Source organism: Piliocolobus tephrosceles, chromosome 1, assembly GCF_002776525.5.
Source record: "Piliocolobus tephrosceles isolate RC106 chromosome 1, ASM277652v3, whole genome shotgun sequence".
Lineage (NCBI taxonomy): Eukaryota > Metazoa > Chordata > Mammalia > Primates > Cercopithecidae > Piliocolobus > Piliocolobus tephrosceles.
In genome coordinates this window covers 101,108,348-101,126,340 of record NC_045434.1, presented here as the reverse complement: position 1 = coordinate 101,126,340, position 17,993 = coordinate 101,108,348, and the positions used below count along the sequence as shown (strand labels likewise).

Here is a 17,993-nt window from a genome sequence, read left to right as displayed (position 1 = left end):
GAGGAGCAAGGAGAAAGGGAACAGTCAAGGATGACCCCACATTCCTGATTGGGACTTTGGTGAATGGCCATATGCTTACTGATATGGGAAAAACTGGAAGTTCCTCCCAATATTTCTCAGATTCATATTTTCTGAATTTCTGTATCCACTAGGCTAATCCACCCATCAACCTATGTCTAGACAGTCTTTAAAGTCTTCCTAGCCACTTTTTCTGATTCTAGCCTTTCCCCTTCTCAAGCTATGCTTAAGCTATTCACCATGTCATTAGAACAACTAATTCAATATTCATAAAATATTTATTTAGTGCATATATGTTCCAGGTTCTGTTATAGACTCTGTTCATATCATAATGAACGAAACAATTTTAAAAATGAGCTAGTTTGCATTTAATCTAGAAGATCCTTATAGAAGATAATTTTGGGTAGTTCCATCTCCAATTCATATCTTCTACAATGGCTTCAAATTTCCTCTCACATTATATCTGAATTTTTTGATGTGTGCTCAAGCTGTCAACTTCCTTGCACCAAACAAGCTGTAGGGACTCTTAACTTACAAACAGGTTGTGATCTAAAGCAGTGCTTTTCAAACTATCTGTGTGGTTAATTTTTTTTTTAATTTCCAAGCTTGTGGTCTAAGTGTCTTCCTGCATATGACTAGTGCACAGGTCATGCCACCTGTGACTCACTATGAGAATTCCACAACACCCAAACCAGTCCATACCCTGCTCATTGACATGAGTCCACTGACAGTGTGCTTGTATGTAACAGCATTCTCAATTTGCTCTAAAAATTTCTAAATGCTTACTCTCAATTTTAGCACCATCCACATACCACATTTGAAATCTCCATACTTAGTAAGTCCCTTACTAAAAGAGTTTTGAGGGATTTGGAACACATTTTTTATAAGTGCCTAATTTTTTTTACTTTTTTTTTTCCTTCAACTTTTAAGTTCAGGGGCATATGTGCAGGATGTGGAGGTTTGTTACATAGGTAAATGTGTGCCATGGTGATTTGCTGTACCATTCATCCCATCACCTGCGTATTAAGCCCAGTATCCATTAGTTATTCTTCCTGACACTCTCCCTCCCCTCACACCCCCTTCTGACTGACCCCATCGTGTGTTGTTCCCCTCTATGTGTCCATGTGTTCTCATCATTCATCTCCCCCTTATAAGTGAGAACATGCAGTGTTTGGTTCTCTGTCCCTGTGTTAGTTTGCTGAGAATAATGGCCTCCAGCTCCATCCATGTCCCTGCAAAAGATGTGATCTTATTCCTTTTTATGGCTGCGTAGTATTCCATGGTGTATATGTACATTTTCTTTATCCAGTCTGTCATTGATGGAAATTTAGGTTGATTCCGTGTCTTTGCTATTGTGAATAGTGCTGCAATGAACATAAACATGCATGTATCTTTATAATATAATGATTTCTATTCCTTTGGGTATATACTCAATAGTTGGATTACTGGGTCAAATGTTATTTCTGCCTCTAGCTCTTTGAGGAATTGCCACACTGTCTTCTACAATGGTTGAACTAATTTACACTCCCACCAATAGCGTAAAAGCATTCCTTTTTCTCCATAACCTCACCAGCATCTGTTGTTTTTTGACTTTTTAGTAATAGCCACACTGACTGGCATGAGATGGTATCTCATTGTGGTTTTGATTTGCATTTCTCTAATGATCAGTGATGTTGACCTTTTTATCATATGTTTTTGGTCACATGTTTTACTTCTTTTGAAAAGTGTCTGTTCATGTCCTTTGCCCATCTTTTAATGTGGTAGTTTTTTCTTGTAAATTTGTTTAAGTTCCTTGTAAACTCTGAATATTAGACCTTTGTCAGATGAATAGATTGCAAAAATTTTCTTTCATTCTGTAAATTGTCTGTTCACTCTGATGATAGTTTCATTTGCTGTGCAGAAGCTCATTAGTTTAATTAGATCCCATTTGTCAATTTTTGCTTTTGTTGCAATTGCTTTTTCCTTTTTGGCCATGAAGGCCTTTTTTGTTTTTTTTGCTCGCCCATTGAAACCTATATTGGTCATGCTAACTTATGTTTTTCCTGTAGATAGACCTGAGACTATGTGGAGACAGGAGAAGGAAGAGCTCTGGGACTACTCTTTGGTACATCATTTTCCTTTAAAGAGTGAATACTTCTTATTTTGCCTTTTCATGTTTTTCTTTTACTTCTCCTTAACCCATCCCATTTCATGCAAACAAGATTAAAATTAATATGAAAGACTCTCAAATTTTTATCAAGTTCTTGCCAGAGGTATTCCAACCACTTCAATTTTACCAGCCCTAATTAGGTGAAGCTCTTTAGCATAATCATAGTTGCAATTCATCCTCAGGCTTATGAACTGGCTGGGACTAAAAAAGAGAAGGAGCCTTTTGTCTCTGATTCACTGGCTCAACTCTGGCGCTGGCTTATGTTGGACTGCCTCCAGCCCCCAATGACTATGTCTGCAGCCTTATATTACAGTTCTTTCAGAACCTTTTTTTCAATCCATATCCTTTCTTTGATTTTTAACACTACAAACTCTTTCTTCCATGTGAATAAACTCTTTTTCCATGGCTCTCATGACTCCACATTGGATTTCTTTGTTGTCTCATTCTCCTCTCTCTCCTCCTTAACCAAGGGCCTCATCCTAGACCTTCTTTTCTCGCCCTCACATGCTCTCAGATGCTCTCATCCTCTCCTATGGAATCAGTTATTACCTAGAGAGACTCATGCCCTCAGCTCTCCTGAGTGTGAGACACATAATTTCAACTGCTTTCTCAACATTTTCATTTAAGTATCTCATAAGCATCACAAATTCAACTCGATGTTATTTTTCTGCATTCCATATCAGGACAACGCCATCTGCTTAAACATTCAAGATAAACACTTGGGATCATTTTTGACTCCTCATTTCCCTTCATTCCCCCACCTTCAACTGGTTGTGACTCACCATTCCACCACTGCTGTGTTTATTTCTCCAGTCATTCTCATTTTCTCCATCTCCACTGCCTTGCCTCAGGCCCTCATCAGTTTTCACCTGGACCATTCTCAGTTCTCTGAACCCTCGGACCAGCAATGCCCCACCCAGACTCTGAGTTGCAGTCCTACTCCTCCCTGGAGCTACCTCTCCTTGTCACTGCATTGTCCTTTCTCTCTGACAGGCACATCCAATCATCCTTACCCTTGAATACTGACCTTCAAAACTCTTCTTTCTCTAGCTCTTTGTAATACAGTCAAAACTCCTTTCTCAGCATGAATTGCCAGGCCTTTTCACACACAGCCCCTGACTAACTCATAGCCTCTTCTTCTAGTTTAACAATAACAACAACAGCAAACCACCACATCCCACAGTCCATCCTCTCAGGTATCCTCAAATTTCCCAAACCTGCCAACCTTTCTACCACTTCTCAGGCCCCTGTACCTTTGAGCATTCTATTCTGGTGACCAGCTATGAACCAACCCCTGCCCTTCCCTGATGTTCCTCTATTTGGTATACATGCTTCAGCTTCCAAGGCAACTCTTCCAAGCACAGTTCACTGCTCCTTCTGTTGCATTCCCATAGCATGATGTAAGGGCCTCTATGGATGGTTCATTCAAAGGAGTTCTTCTGAGCCAGGCACTGAGCTAGATTCTAGGGGTACAAAGATAAAGATGGCCCTTACAAAGATGGCTCTTAAGGAGCTTCTCTTCAATTAGCAGAGAAAGACATAAGTGTAAATGGCAAGTACATTTATGTATTTTAAAACAATCGGCTGGGCATGGCGGCTCATGCCTGTAATCCCAGCACTTTGGGAGGCCGAGGTGAGTGGATCATGAGGTTGGAGATCGAGACCATCCTGGATAACACGGTGAAACCCCATCTCTACTAAAAATACAAAAAATTAGCCAGACGTGGTGGTGGACGCCTGTAGTCCCAGCTACTTGGGAGGCTGAGGCAGGAGAATGGCATGAATCCGGGAATCGGAGCTTGCAGTGAGCCAAGATCACACCACTGCACTCCAGCCTGGGCGACAGAGCAAGATGTCATAAAATAAAATTAAAATAAAATAAAATAAAATAAAATAAATAAATAAAATAAAATAAAATAATTACAAAGCACTATACGTGCTGTAGGAGAAATATGGGCAGGACAAATAAACGAAGGAAGGAGTGGTTAATTCTCCCTGTGGGGTTGGAAGTGGAAGGAGAGAAACCTAAGGAAATATATTACAAGAGAGATAACTCTCCTGGAGGGTAATGAGAGGAGGTCATTCCAGGCAGAGAACAGCATAGCAAAGACCTGGCAGGATGAAAGAGCCTGCTATATTTAGGGAAAAGCAATTGGTTCTCTATGGCTAGATCCTGAGCATCAGCATAGACCCAATTAGACAGGAGGCTGGAGAACAAGGGGAAAGCTTTACCTTATAGGCAGCAAGGAGCCACTGCAGGGTTTTACACAAGGATAGATACATTACAATTTGCATTTTCAGAAAGATCATTCTAGCAACAGTGTACAGAGTACAATAAAATATTGGAGGGTGGTCTACATGTGTACTTACTGGATTGTGAGCTCCTTGATGTCAAATATTGTGGCTCCCTAATTTCTATCCTCCCAGTGCCTAATACATTTTTTCATCAAACAATAAGAGAGGGGATCTTCAGCCTGACCAACATGATGAAATCCTGTCTCTACTAAAAATACAAAAAAATTAGCTGGCCGTGGTAGCAGTATTCCTGTAGTCCCAGCTACTGAGGAAGCTGAGGTGGGAGAATCGCTTGAACCCAGGAGGCAGAGACTGCAGTGAGCCAAGATTGCGCCACTATACTCCAGCCTGGGCAACAGAGTGAGACTCTGTCTCAAAAGAGAGGGAGAGAGAGAGGATCCATGATGTTGGTGCTGGAATACAGGGGAATGTAGCTCTAGGCCAGGCTGGGCCAGCTTCATTAGCAAGTCACTCTGTGCTTTGTTTCTTCATCTATAAAATGGTGGCCTACACAAGATCATCTTTCAGTTCTCTTTTGCTCTAACGTTCTGTAATTGTATAAGGGAGGTTCCTTTTTCTTTCTTTCTTTCTTTTGTTTGCAGTCAATATTTGGTAATACAAATAAAAGTTTACAGAGGTGGATGTCAACAGGTAAGTGCACTGTGAAGCACAGGTCGACCAAAAGGTGACATGAGCCATTTCCTGAAGAGTGGGCAATGGCTCTGGTTCAATTATTCACATGGTAAAAGGATGCATTTCTCCTGTTGTGGGAATACAGAATTGTCTCCTCAAATGTTAACTCCTTTTTAAAGGAAGTAAACAGAACTTGGACTAATCTTATTATTACTATAAGCCTTTAAGTTTTCAAATACATTTTGTAAACATTAGAAGGCTGAGAGACACCCAGCAGTTTTGTCCACCTTAAGTTAGTTCTCTATTTATTAATTCAGCACAGTACACAGAGCTCTACCAGGTTCTCCATGTCCCTTTCATAACTTTTGCCTATCTTCGACTTAGTAAAATATGCTGTGACATTCCTGCTTCATCAGCATATTACTGGCCTGATCACCAGAATTTAAAATTCAAGATCTCCAGCAACAGAGCCAATTTCTATTGATCACCTCCACAAAAAAACACAGGTTTATTTTAGCCTCCGTGCTATTTGATCTTTATCTTGATGATGCTATAGCCCTCAACTTTCTTGATGAAAATCTCTTTTTGCTGATATAATATTACTATCTTTTACCCAAAAGTTTGTTTTCTTAAAGAACAAGTTTTCTCAATGTACTTCATTACCATGAACTGTCTGCATTGATATTGAAATGGAAATATTTAAATTTAATTTGTTAGAGATTTTGTGTTCAACTTTGAAAATTTAATGATGTATTAACCTTTTCCTAAGAAATACTATTTTACTGTCTAGTATCAAGCTCAATGACATAAATCTAATTTTGTAATATAATATCTATATTCACAAAACCAAAGAAAATTCTCACTTTGACCACATTTTCTTAATAAGCTATGTCCCTGGGTTTCTTTTTACAGTAAAACATAGCTGCTAAATTTATGCCAGGGCATAACTTTCCAAAGTGGCTTGTAAACCAGCGACAGTAATTTCAAGATATTTCAACTGAATTCAACCTCCTCTAAAATGTTTAGAGGAGGAAAAGAGACTGTTTATTATTATAATTTGGAGAACAGAAAGAGAAAGATAGTGGTGACACCACCCACCTCTTATTCTCTCACAGACATTGTCATGCTCCAGGTGGGGTGGTGATGATGCCAGTAATCCCCTGGGCTTTGACTTAGCTGAGTGTGGACTCAGTTTTCAGTTGCTTGGCTTGTTCTTGAAGAGTAAGCTGACAGGGTAGATTTGGTTCTCAGCATATCATCTAAACAAACAAGACGTGTAGGGTAGTAGTTCCACCTCCAGTGAGGGGCTCAGCCTTCTTACAGAGCACTTTTCTCCACTCTCAGCCTCCTGTGCTTGAGAAACAGCAGCAACTAGGCCTGGCTGGGCTAGCTCTCCCAGGCTGCTATACAAAAAGCATGTATTCTAATAGACTCATTAACCCCAAAACGTATTCAGAGCATCTAATTTTCATGTGTTGGACTACACATGAAATATATTTGGGGATATAAGATTAATATTTATTTATTTATTTATTTATTTTTTTTGAGACACAGTCTCGCTCTGTCGCCCAGGCTGGAGTGCAGTGGCCGGATCTCAGCTCACTGCAAGCTCCGCCTCCTGGGTTTACGCCATTCTCCTGCCTCAGCCTCCCGAGTACCTGGGACTACAGGCGCCCGCCACCTCACCCGGCTAATTTTTTGTATTTTTAGTAGAGACGGGGTTTCAGCGTGTTAGCCAGGATGGTCTCGATCTCCTGACCTCGTGATCCGCCCGTCTCGGCCTCCCAAAGTGCTGGGATTACAGGCTTGAGCCACCGCGCCCGGCCAAGATTAACATTTCTTAGGAATCAAGAGTCTCCTCGCTAGTTAACTTTAACACAATAGAAAGTTGTCGTTTTGTTGTTGTTGTTGTTTTTTGAGACAGAGTCTTGCTCTGTCGCCAGACTGGAGTGCAGTGCCCCGATCTGGGCTCACTGCAACCTCCGCCTCCTGGGTTCAAGTGATTCTCCTGCCTCAACCTCCCAAGTAGCTGGTACTACAGGCGCCCGCCACCATGCCCGGCTCATTTTTTTTTTGTATATTTCGTAGAGACGGGGTTTCACCGGGTTGGCCAGGATGGGCTCGATCTCCTGACCTCGTGATCTGCCCACCTTGGCCTCCCAAAGTGCTAGGATAGCAAATTTTAAGCCAAACACACTATCTGAGATTTACACAAAGCATAATTTTAGCTCCTCTTTTGTTTCATCAAGTCTAAATAATATTCTCTAGAAGAATTACCAATATGCAGGCTGATATTTACTGTTGCTTTCTTTATCTTCAAAGTGAGATGATGCCAAAAAAATTGTTTGTAAATGTCATGCAAGAAATAATAATGGAAAAGAGAAATGTTGTCACTCCAAACAATTTTTCCCCATCCCACAAAAGTTGGAGAAAATAGCATGAAAAAAGTCACTGAAAGGCTAAAATATCACAAATTAATAAATAATAAGTCTGAGTGCTTTCCCATTCACTTATTTTGCCTGTTCCCCTCCCCCCCCCACCCCCCCACCCCGCGGAAGTATCAATTGTGAAAAGCTAACCTCATATCAAGCCTGGGAATTGTGTACTGACTTAAGAAAAGTGGCAGATAAAAATAAAACATGCCTTTTGTTACATAGGAAGATTTTAATGTATATAAATAAGTTTTATGCTTTTATTGAACATTAATTACATTGGTATACCTTGTTGCTTTTGCATACTGACAACTGATACCTGTTAAAAACAAGTTCTTGAGTGAATGGCCCTCCACCATTTATTCTCACAAAAGTAGCTCTACTTCACTTATTTTGGTTCTCAAAAGGTTACTATCCAAACAACTACCTCTTGTGAAAAAGAGAGCAGAAGAAGATGAATTGTCTTTAAAACTAAGCTTGTCACTTTTAGAAACAAACTTAACAAATTTCAGTGTGTAGTGGTAATCATTCAATAAATGAGTGCCAAACATGTAAGCAGGTCTAAATGTTCTCATGATAAACCATTTACTTGGAAGATGCATATGGAGATAACTAAGTCTGTAGTTAGCATGAAACATGTTAAGAAAGATTAACATGAATGACAAGTGAGGCCTCCAGAGTCAGGTGGTCTGAGTGTGAATCTTACTGTCATTCACTAGCTGTGAGATCTTGGGCAATATATGTGCCTCAATTTCCTCATCTGTAAAATGGAAACAATAATTCATGGAGTTTTATAAGATTTGAATGAATTAATACCTGTACAATGATTAGAAAAGTAAAAGTACCTGGCATACAGTAAGCACTTAATAAATGTTAAGATTGAATTACATGGATTGATTCTGCTTTAAAATTCTTTGTAGCAATGAAATGACCTAAATTTTTCATGGGGTATGGGACTGAGATTGAAATAATACAGACTACAGTTCCGGAAACTTTTTAAAGTGGCTCCTAAAATTATCTTGTCAGCCAGGCATGGTGGCTCACGCCTATAATCCCAGCACTTTGGGAGGCTGAGGCAGGTGGATCACCTTAGGTCAGGAGTTCGAGACCAGCCTGACCAATACGGTGAAACCCCATCTCTAGTAAAAATACAAAAATTAGCTGGGCATGGTGGCAGGCACCTGTAGTCCCAGCTACTCGGGAGGCTGAGACAGGAGAATTGCTTGAACCCAGGAAGCAGAGATTGCAGTGAGCTGAGATTGCACCACTGCACTCCAGCCTGGGGGCCAGAATGAGACCCCCCTCTCAAAAAATAAAATAAAATTATCTGTCTTCTGGAATACTTATAATTTACATTAAAGCAGACATTGAAATATTTTCAGCCAGAACCTATACCTGTTACCATATAGCCAAAATTACATTTGTTTAGACGTGAATTTTCATTTTTGCTCCTCCTCTTTTTCATTCTCCTGTTCCCCCCTCCACCTTTTCTACTGGTGTAACATTTTTTTCAATTAATATAATTTTGACTTCCAGTTATAGTAAAGACACTTGACTGGATACCACACAAGAGGCAACTATACATAACTATATAGTTATATACTACATATAACTATATATATGTGTGTGTGTGTGCATGTGCATGTATGTATATATTCTAGATTAAATAGGCTGTAGAAATCTTAGTATTATATACAGCATTGTTACTAGGGAAAACACATTCCACAATGGCAAATAATTGCATGTTCATTTTTATTCTTCTCAGTAAGACAAGGGCCTGGGATTACTGATTAGACCAGCTTTGTCTTTAATACCCTCCTAGTAATGAAGAGGAATACTCTTGCCTGAGAGAACAGGGTAGTCTTTCAGGTCTACTTAAGCTGAGTGAGATGGAGCACACACCCCAACCAGGAGGTGTGGAGGTTCATTGCCAGGACGCCCTTATGAGTTACCAAGTGTCATGTCTTAAAGGTTATGGGTGGGATCATCTCTCCAGATTAGCTGCTGCACTGACTGACCTTAAATCACTGTTGCCATGATTTAAGATCCTTATACTCCACTGTGGCTTCCCCACTGTGATTTATGGTTTGCCAGTATAAAGTAGTAATCCAAAGTAGTAACAGATCATGTCCCTTCCCCTATTTGCAGCCACTCCTATGGAGTGATTTGAAATCCACTTATTTTAGGTGATTGTCAAGCCCAGCAATACAGACACACTAATGCTTTTAGGATTAAAAATCAAAAGCCCTCCCCTGCAAAATGTCCTAACTGTGTATCCAGGACTTACTTAAAACATAAAATAATTAATTTGCTTATCAAATATAAACAACACCAGGTTCAAAATAGAAAATAAACACAGATTTCAGGTAAATTATAAGTATTGTATCAGCTAGGGCCTGCTGTCCCCAACCTGACCCCATTGCCCAAGCTGATGTCTGCCTCTTGCAGACGGCCTTGCCCAATCCCCGTGCCAGTGAGAACCATACTTTGTTCCAATCCAATTCTTTCTCCAGAAGAGAGAAGAGAAATCAGGAAATAGTTTATTATTTCAATTCCCAGCACCTAGCCCAATGGCTGGCACAGTGCCTAGAATATAAAAAGCATTCAGTAAATATTGATTGAATTAACAAATATGCTGTCACCAGGCTGACCCCCCACCGCCTGCCTCAACACAGCCAGTATCCAGAGTGACCTGGGATGGATTTAGCCTCCTGAGTCTTCCCATATGCATTAATCTTCTGTTTCCCTATATGTCCCTCACATGTGTGGCTGACCATCCTACCTGGCCCTTCTGATCTGGATAGTCATCTGCCCTGGTTCTCCCTCTAAAACCCCTCAGAATACTACAGTGGAGTCTGCAACACCAGTTAATGGGCCAGGGGGTGAGAAATGCCAAGGGAGCCAGACCTTCTTACTTAGGTCCTATAATTCTTTTTTTTTTTGAGGTAGAATCTCACTCTGTCGCCCCAGGCTGGAGTGCAGTGGCATCCAATCTCAGCTCACTGCAACCTCTACCTCCCAGGTTCAAGTGATTCTCCTGGCTCTGCCTCCCGAGTAGCTGGGACTATAGGCACACACCCGGCTAATTTTTGTATTTTTTAGTAGAGACGGGGTTTCATCATATTGGTCAGGCTGGTCTTGAACTCCCGACCTTAGGTGATTCACCCACCTTGGCCTCCTAAAGTACTGGGATTACAGGCATGAGCCACCGCGCTTGGCCCCTATAATTCTTTTTCCCTAAGCCAAGGTCTTTTTCAAGGGTCTCTTATGTTGCCTAGGAACCTCATCACTAACAACCCTGAGTCCTAATGTTGATACTCCCTGCTTCCCAAAGCTGTGCACTGCTCCCTGGTCCGTTCTTTGAATACTATTGCCTGAATAGTATCGTCACCATATTATGACTCAATTTTTACTCTTTTTGTCATAAGGCATTTTGCTCTCATGTATTGTGCAGTTATAATCCAAGTATGAAATCCAGTTAACAAAATTTTATCATAGATGTGCTAGAAGCTACAAGGACTTGGTCTGTTTCTTTCTTAGTTTTCAGTTAGCCAATCTTTTCTGAAAGAAATTGAAGCCACCCTCCTCTTAGAAAAAAATCCTTCTTTCATTTTGTTTTCATGGGCTGCTTCTAATAGTATATTGAATTCTGCTTTCCATATTTCTAATCAGCCTTTTCTGTCCCTTTCTCTCTGTTCCTATTTCTGCCATATCAACTAAGGCTTTCCTTAGATCTTGCTTTACCTATAGCAATGCCGCCTACTTGGTCTTCTTACTTACTACACTGGTTTATATTGGCTCTAGTCCTTATTATCTATGGGACCTGAGGCAGGTTGCTTTCACTCTAATCCTCGGTTTCCTCATCTGTAAAACGGTCATATTAGAGTATGGACCTTGTAAGGGTGGTATAAATGTAAGCAAATATCCTTGGTTCTCCTGGGCTATAAATCCAAATGTGATCATGTTAATTAAAAATCTTAACAGTTCTCATCCTTTCTCAAATATTTATGAGAAACTCATGAAATGGATTAACTCAATAAATACTGAGCACTCTGTGTGAGTCAGTGATGTGGGCTCTGGGGACACAACAATAAACAGATAGGCCTGGACACTGCTTTCTTGGCATTTGCGTTCTGGGATAGGAAAAACAATGATTAAAAAAGAAGAAACAGAAACCAAAATTACAAAACATGAGATGATGATAAGTGCCATGGAAAGAAAGTTGAGGTAGGCAGAGGGTGAGGAGGCACAGGGGTTGTTCAGTTTTTTATAGGGTGGTCAGGGAGGGCCTCATTGAGTAGGTGTTTTTGTACAGAGACATTTGGGTGTCATTAGTGGACAGATCTTACCTGTGTTCTTAAGCCGGTGCCGTCATCATGTGTATTGTTATAGTTAGCTTAGCCAGACACCATGATGCTGGCACTGACAGCGCCACTGTGGGCTAGAAGTCCACAAACTGTGTCAGTGTAGAGCCCTGCACAGCTACCCTAGCCAATAATGCTTTTGAAAAACAGGAAGTAAGAGAATTGACTTTTTCAGCATTAATGCTCAAGATAAAGTGTTATTACTGAATTAACTGAAATCAACTACTATTTCCTTAATGCAACTTGGATAAAAACCTTTCTCTGCAATCACAGCTGGCACTGTGGTGCTGGTTTTATGGGAAATTGAGGGCTGTGATAGCCCCTGTGATGTCTGTCAGCATCCTCTTTCAAAGTGGGAAAAGAAAAGCTGTCTTCCTTAATATTACACTGAGTTACCAGTTACTGGGTGATAGGACCTAGAGCATCAAAGAGTTTCATGGCTCTTTCCATGACTCAGAGGCCCTTCTTTGTTTTCTTCTGGGAAGACACATGCAAGGAAGCTGGGTTAGGCCCTTCCCTGTGACAGCCAGACTTACCATGACCTTCCAGGTCTAAAGCCCAGTCTTACCATTACAAACTCCTTCCTCAACCAACTGTGCTCTCTCCAGGGGCCCCACCATTCCTGCCAGCACTGCCTACCTCTGGAACTCTCTCCAGACATGCCCATGAATGCTGAAAACCCTACTGAGGCAAATATTTCCATTTTGCCCCCAGCAAACTTCTCAGCCCCCTTATAAATCAATGGATGCCAATCATTGCTTAAAGGGATGAGACATTGTCTTATTCTGCATCACAACCATATCTGTCTGAATTCTGACCCAGCTGGGACATTGTATTGCACAAGAAATAGAAAAATAATTCATGAAGTTCCTGGCATAATTCTTCTGTTTAGTAGGTATTCAAAAAGTGGTAACTATTGTAATTATTTAGGTAGTAGTTTAATGGGCAACTGTAAACAGATTGTTACAATTTTTGTTTTTTCAAAATGTTTCACAAAATCATGTGTTATATAATAAGCAAATTCTTTCAAAACACACACACACACACCAAACTCTTGACACATAGCTGTTTTCTTCCCCTCCTTTTTATCTAAACTTCTCAGAAAAGTGTCTTGCACTCACTATTTCCACTTCCTCAACTTGCTTCTATCTAGCTTCTGCTCCGATCATTCCTCTAAAAATTGCTCTCACTGAAGCCACCAGCTGCTTCTGAATGTTCTTCCCTTGGGAGTATGTTGGTGGGTCCGGGAAGGGAAGGTACCCTCAGGTAAATAATAACCCAGAATAGAGTGGATTGAGTAGAAGGGAGAGGACAAGGATACAAGAGGTGAGGCAATGTCATCCAAGTTGGAAGAATGGTACAGAACCAAAGTTGGATCCAAACACTCACCTTGTCCAAGAGCCAGGCATTCCAGTTAGAAGTCTGTTCACCTGAGCAGAAGAGAGAGTCCAGAAAGAAGCCAGCTCCAAACACATAATAAACCGAAAAACCAAAGTAGTCCCAGAAGGAAGAGTGCAAGGACTTGGAAGGCCAAGAGGAATTCCAAATTCAGCAACTTACCAGCTGCACTTGGCTGGGCTTTCCTGGGAATATGTGATGAAATGTACAGACCTACAATGTTATCTCTTTCAGAAATGAGAGATGGGCTCCCAGGGCACTCCTGTACTGGATATGTCAACACAGTGCCTGCCACACCCAACTTCCTCTTTGAGATGAAAGTGCCCCACCCACAGCCCCCTGCTTTGAGAAGCAGAGGTAGGTTGTTCTTTACCCAGGGATGGCTCCTGATTGGACCAGTGATTGGTTCTTGACATTACGGGCTGCCTTTCCAAAAACCAGGGCTTGAATGGAAAAGATAAGTTTCATCAGTCAGATTCTCTGCTTCTGGGATTTGAATTGGGAAACATGGATAGAAAGAAGCAGTTAGCCATGGGAGTTGAAGCTGAAAAGATGGCATACAATGGAACAGGGCCATGGAGGATTATAGCAAACCAAAACTATGAGGAAGCAGAATAATGTGATAAGAAGGCAGAATTTATGAATAAGCAGCAATTCTGAGGTACAGAAAATACATGAAAAGTAAACAGAATTTGTTAGTTGGAATAATACAGCAAGAAGCAAACCTGCAGAGTCGCAAGAAATGAGAAGTGGTGCACCATTGTCATTAAGATCCTATCAACTGGCTCAACTAAAAGCCAGTTTCAGACCACCCAGATTTACTAGGGTTCCTGTGCTCTTCATTGGATCTACCCCAGTTTTCTGGGTTTCCATGCTGGTATTTCTTGGGCTCCTACTATGAGCTAGGCACAGTTCTAGGTGTTTGGGATCTATGGGTGAATGAAACAGGAACATACTTAAAACAAACCCCTCATAACTTGCAGCAGGGTCTCTGTTTCAAAGGGCCAAGTTAAAATCACTGCTCTTGCCTTCACCATTTCCCATGGTCCAGCTGGTGTCATTATGGTGTCATTATGAGTCTACACCCACTTTGGCATGCAGTTCATATATATCACTCTGCACTGCTAGGGTGGGTAACTGGAGAATCAGGAAAAGAGAAAAAAAAAAAAACAGAAGTTGGGAGATGGGACATGAAGGAAGTCAGATGATGTATGATAATGGCAGCAGAGTGGCTGAATGCCCAGGCTTTAGATTAACTTGGGTTCAAATTTTGGCTCTATCACTTATTCATTATGTGACTTTTTTTGGCAGGTCAGTTTTCTAGGCTGTGAACTATAGATAAAATAGCATTCTCCTCAATGCATTTTTTGAGAATTAAGTGAGAAAATATATGCAGAGCATTTAGCGTAGTACTTGGCCCATAGTAAATGCTTGATAAATGGTAACTATTTTTGCTGCTGATATTGTTATCAGCAGTCCTCTTGTTTTCCCATTAGCTGGGTAGAATGAATGGGCTGGGGGGAATTAGATGGCATCCTATACTCAAACCTCTCTGAAGCCTGCTGCCAGCCATAACATGGTAGGCTCATTCAAGCTCCTTCTAGTTGGTGCATTCCTTCCCAGGTATTGTCTAACTGCAGGAGTATCAATAATACCAAGAAGAGGTCCGGGCGCGGTGGCTCACGCCTGTAATCCCAACACTTTGGGAGGCCAAGGCGGGCAAATCACAAGGTCAGGAGATCAAGACCATCCTGGCTAGCACAGTGAAACCCCATCTCTACCAAAAATACAAAAAATTAGCCAGGCGTGGTGGCGGGCGCCTGTAGTCCCAGCTACTCAGGAGGCTGAGGCAGGAGAATGGCGTGAACCCGGGAGGTGGAGCTTGCAGTGAGCTGAGATCACACCACTGCACTCCAGCCTGGGCCAAAGTGCAAGACTCCGTCTCAAAAATAAACAAATAAAATAATAATAATAATAATAATAATAATACCAAGAAGAGGTGTAAAAAGAAAACAGTAAGGATAAAAACTGTTGTATGCAAAAAAGCAGTTTTGGAGGGCAGGAAATAATAATTCGTGAAAGCAAAGTGTGTAGCAGTGATATTAGCCAGAGCAGTCAGTTGTGTCAGGGAGGCAAAAAAGCACATATGTTTCTTAAGCACTACTTTTGTCACCTGTCTAGGGGTGTTGGATATATGGATGTAGACCTGATAGGCCCAAACTAAGGCATAGCTGAGGGCTGTGGTTGGACAGCAGTGCTTTAAGAGACCATGAAAGTAGAAGCCCTCTTTTACCCGACTGGAGTGGGTGGAGGAGCAACACAGGGAGGGAAGAGGGCAGAGTCAGAAAAGAGGTCAAGAGGGGTAGGCAGACCTCCCAGTGACTTGGGAGGCTGAGGTGGGAGGATCACCTGAGTCCATGAGTTTGAGTTCAGCCTGAGCAACATAGCAAGACCCTGTCTCTAAAACAATCAATCAATCAATCAATCCAGGAAGCAGGCAGACAACAAATAGAAATTCCAAAACTAGACTTTCAGATGTGAGTGTGGATCAGAAAGAGTCACTGCTGCTCTTGAGGAATCCTGAGTTATCTTTGCTTTGGGTCCAGGTGCTTTTGTGGTAGTGTACCAGACCATGTCACCTCAGGGAGGGCTAGTGGCTGCGCTGAGGCTGCATTCTGGCCTTGCTAGCAGGGATGAGCACTACCTTACTCCTGTAAAGACCTTCGAGGCATTTAACATCAATCCAAATTGCCCTCAAGAGGCCTTGTGTCAGGATTAAGACCATGCATAAATGTCTGAAATACATCATTTGAGCAGAATAATTGTGAAATACTCAAGCCATGGTCTTCCAGAGCGAGTCTCTCTGTTACACCTTGTACTCAGGCTTTCAGGATAGAGCATCTCTCTGGCGTGTGATTCTGAGTGCTGGGCACACAGCTGATGGAGCACCCAAGCACAGATAAGGTGAGCTGCCCTGCATAGCATTAGCTGAGCTTTCAGCCTATGGCAGACTGAAGTCCCTATCATACATTGGACTCTCTAGGGCTTGAAAACATGCTTGACCTCAGTCCTTTCCCCTTTCCAAGCAGGGATAATGAAGTGTGGCATAAAGCTTCTCTGGGTCAGGGTTGCCCACTCCACAGTGTTGGCAGCACCAGTCTCAACAGTGTGATGCTGAACCAAGCTAGGTTGCAGCTGTGTAGAGCTGGCATGCAGGAGCAGAGGACACACTGTGCAGCTGAGTTGCTTGCATTCATTTTTATTTCTTACTAACTTTTTTACCTGTATGGCTTTATAGGAGCTACTTTATCACTCCATGTTTCCGTTTCCTCATCTGCAAAACAGCAATAATAATAATAGCATATACCTCATAGGGTCATCATGAGTATTAAATTAGTTAATACAGGCAAGCCCTTTCAACGGGGCCTGGCACATCATCAGTGCTTTCTCGTGTTGTCCTGGAGCAGAGGTGCAGCGAGTCTTGACTTGCCAAACATAGTGTCAACCTCAGCACATCAGACAAATTTCCTTCTCTATTTTAGGAGGTCATTGCTAGGGCAGTTGCACAGAAAAAGACAAAATGGTGTTAGACATCTCTTGAAATGTCTAGGTAACCTCAGTGACAAGGGTGTCTCTCACTCCAGAATTACAGATAACTGGCTACACTGAACTTGGTTCAGAAATGTCACACATTTCTGTGCTGTTTTGAAGGTGCTGATGTTTCAGGTAACTCAGAACTGCTGGGACTAGAGTATCGTATGAAGCATAGCTGGTCAGGTTGTATGTGGATGTTTCAGGGTATATGAGGATGTTTTCCAAGAAGAGCAAAAAGCATCCCCTAGAAAGTCCTGCAGGACTTTCAAACTGCTGTATGCAAAAAAGCAGTTCTGGAGGGCAGGAAATAATAATTAGTGAAAGTAAAGTGTGTAGCAGTGATATTAGCCAGAGCAGTCAGTTGTGTCAGGGAGGCAAAAAAGCACATGTGTTTCTTAAGCACTACTTTTGTCGCCTGTCTAGGGGTGGTGGATATGTGGATGTAGACCTGATAGGCCCAAACTGAGGCATAGCTGAGGGCTGTGGTTGGAAAGCAGTGCTTTGAGAGACCTTGAAAGTAAAAGCCCTCATGCTGCTGCCAGAGGTCAAGAGGCGTTGTGTTCTCTGCAAACTCTTTGTCATCCAAATGCAACAATGGAAGGCAGACAAGGTTCTAGGCACTCAGAAGATCTAATTTTATGGTCCTTCTGAGCTGGCCCAGGAGAATGAGGGAACCAGACAGTATTAGGATCCCAGTAATCTTAGCAGAGGCCCAGTCATCTGCTTTTCTTCCTCACAAAGTGCTCCACTGCCTTGTTGGGAGAGATAGGGCCCCAGTGGATTTCAAGGCCTATGAATTCCTACCAAGTCTTAAGTTATGGGTGTTGTGGTGGCCACAGGGATGCCAGATAAAATTCAGAACACCAGTTAAATTTGAATTTCCAGTAAATGATGAATAATGTCTTGATATAAATATATCCCAAATATTATGTAGCATATACTTATACCAAATAAGTATTTGTTATCTGAAATTCAAGTTTAACTGGGTATCCTGTATTTTCACCTTCTAAGTCTGGTAACCCTCACTGAGGGGTATGGTCAGGGAAGGCTGATGGATGGTGCAACCTCCAACTAAACAAAAATAATAGAAACGCTGCAGGATTCTGGTGC

At 41.7% G+C, this 17,993-nt stretch overlaps 1 protein-coding gene across 2 annotated transcripts in view; it reads right to left on the bottom strand.

Annotated features, from left to right (window-relative positions):
- The window catches only part of NOTCH2 (notch receptor 2), a 200,460-nt gene extending 186,906 nt beyond the window's left edge, over nucleotides 1–13,554 (bottom strand). Inside the window, exon 1 of one of the 2 annotated variants that reach the window (XM_023222769.2) lies at nucleotides 13,452–13,554. The gene's annotated coding sequence lies outside the window, so the exon portion shown is untranslated. Of the gene's footprint in view, nucleotides 1–13,280; nucleotides 13,322–13,451 lie in introns of those variants that run through there. The other variant, XM_023222770.3, reaches the window with a different exon arrangement.
- Between the last annotated feature and the right edge of the window lie 4,439 nt (nucleotides 13,555–17,993).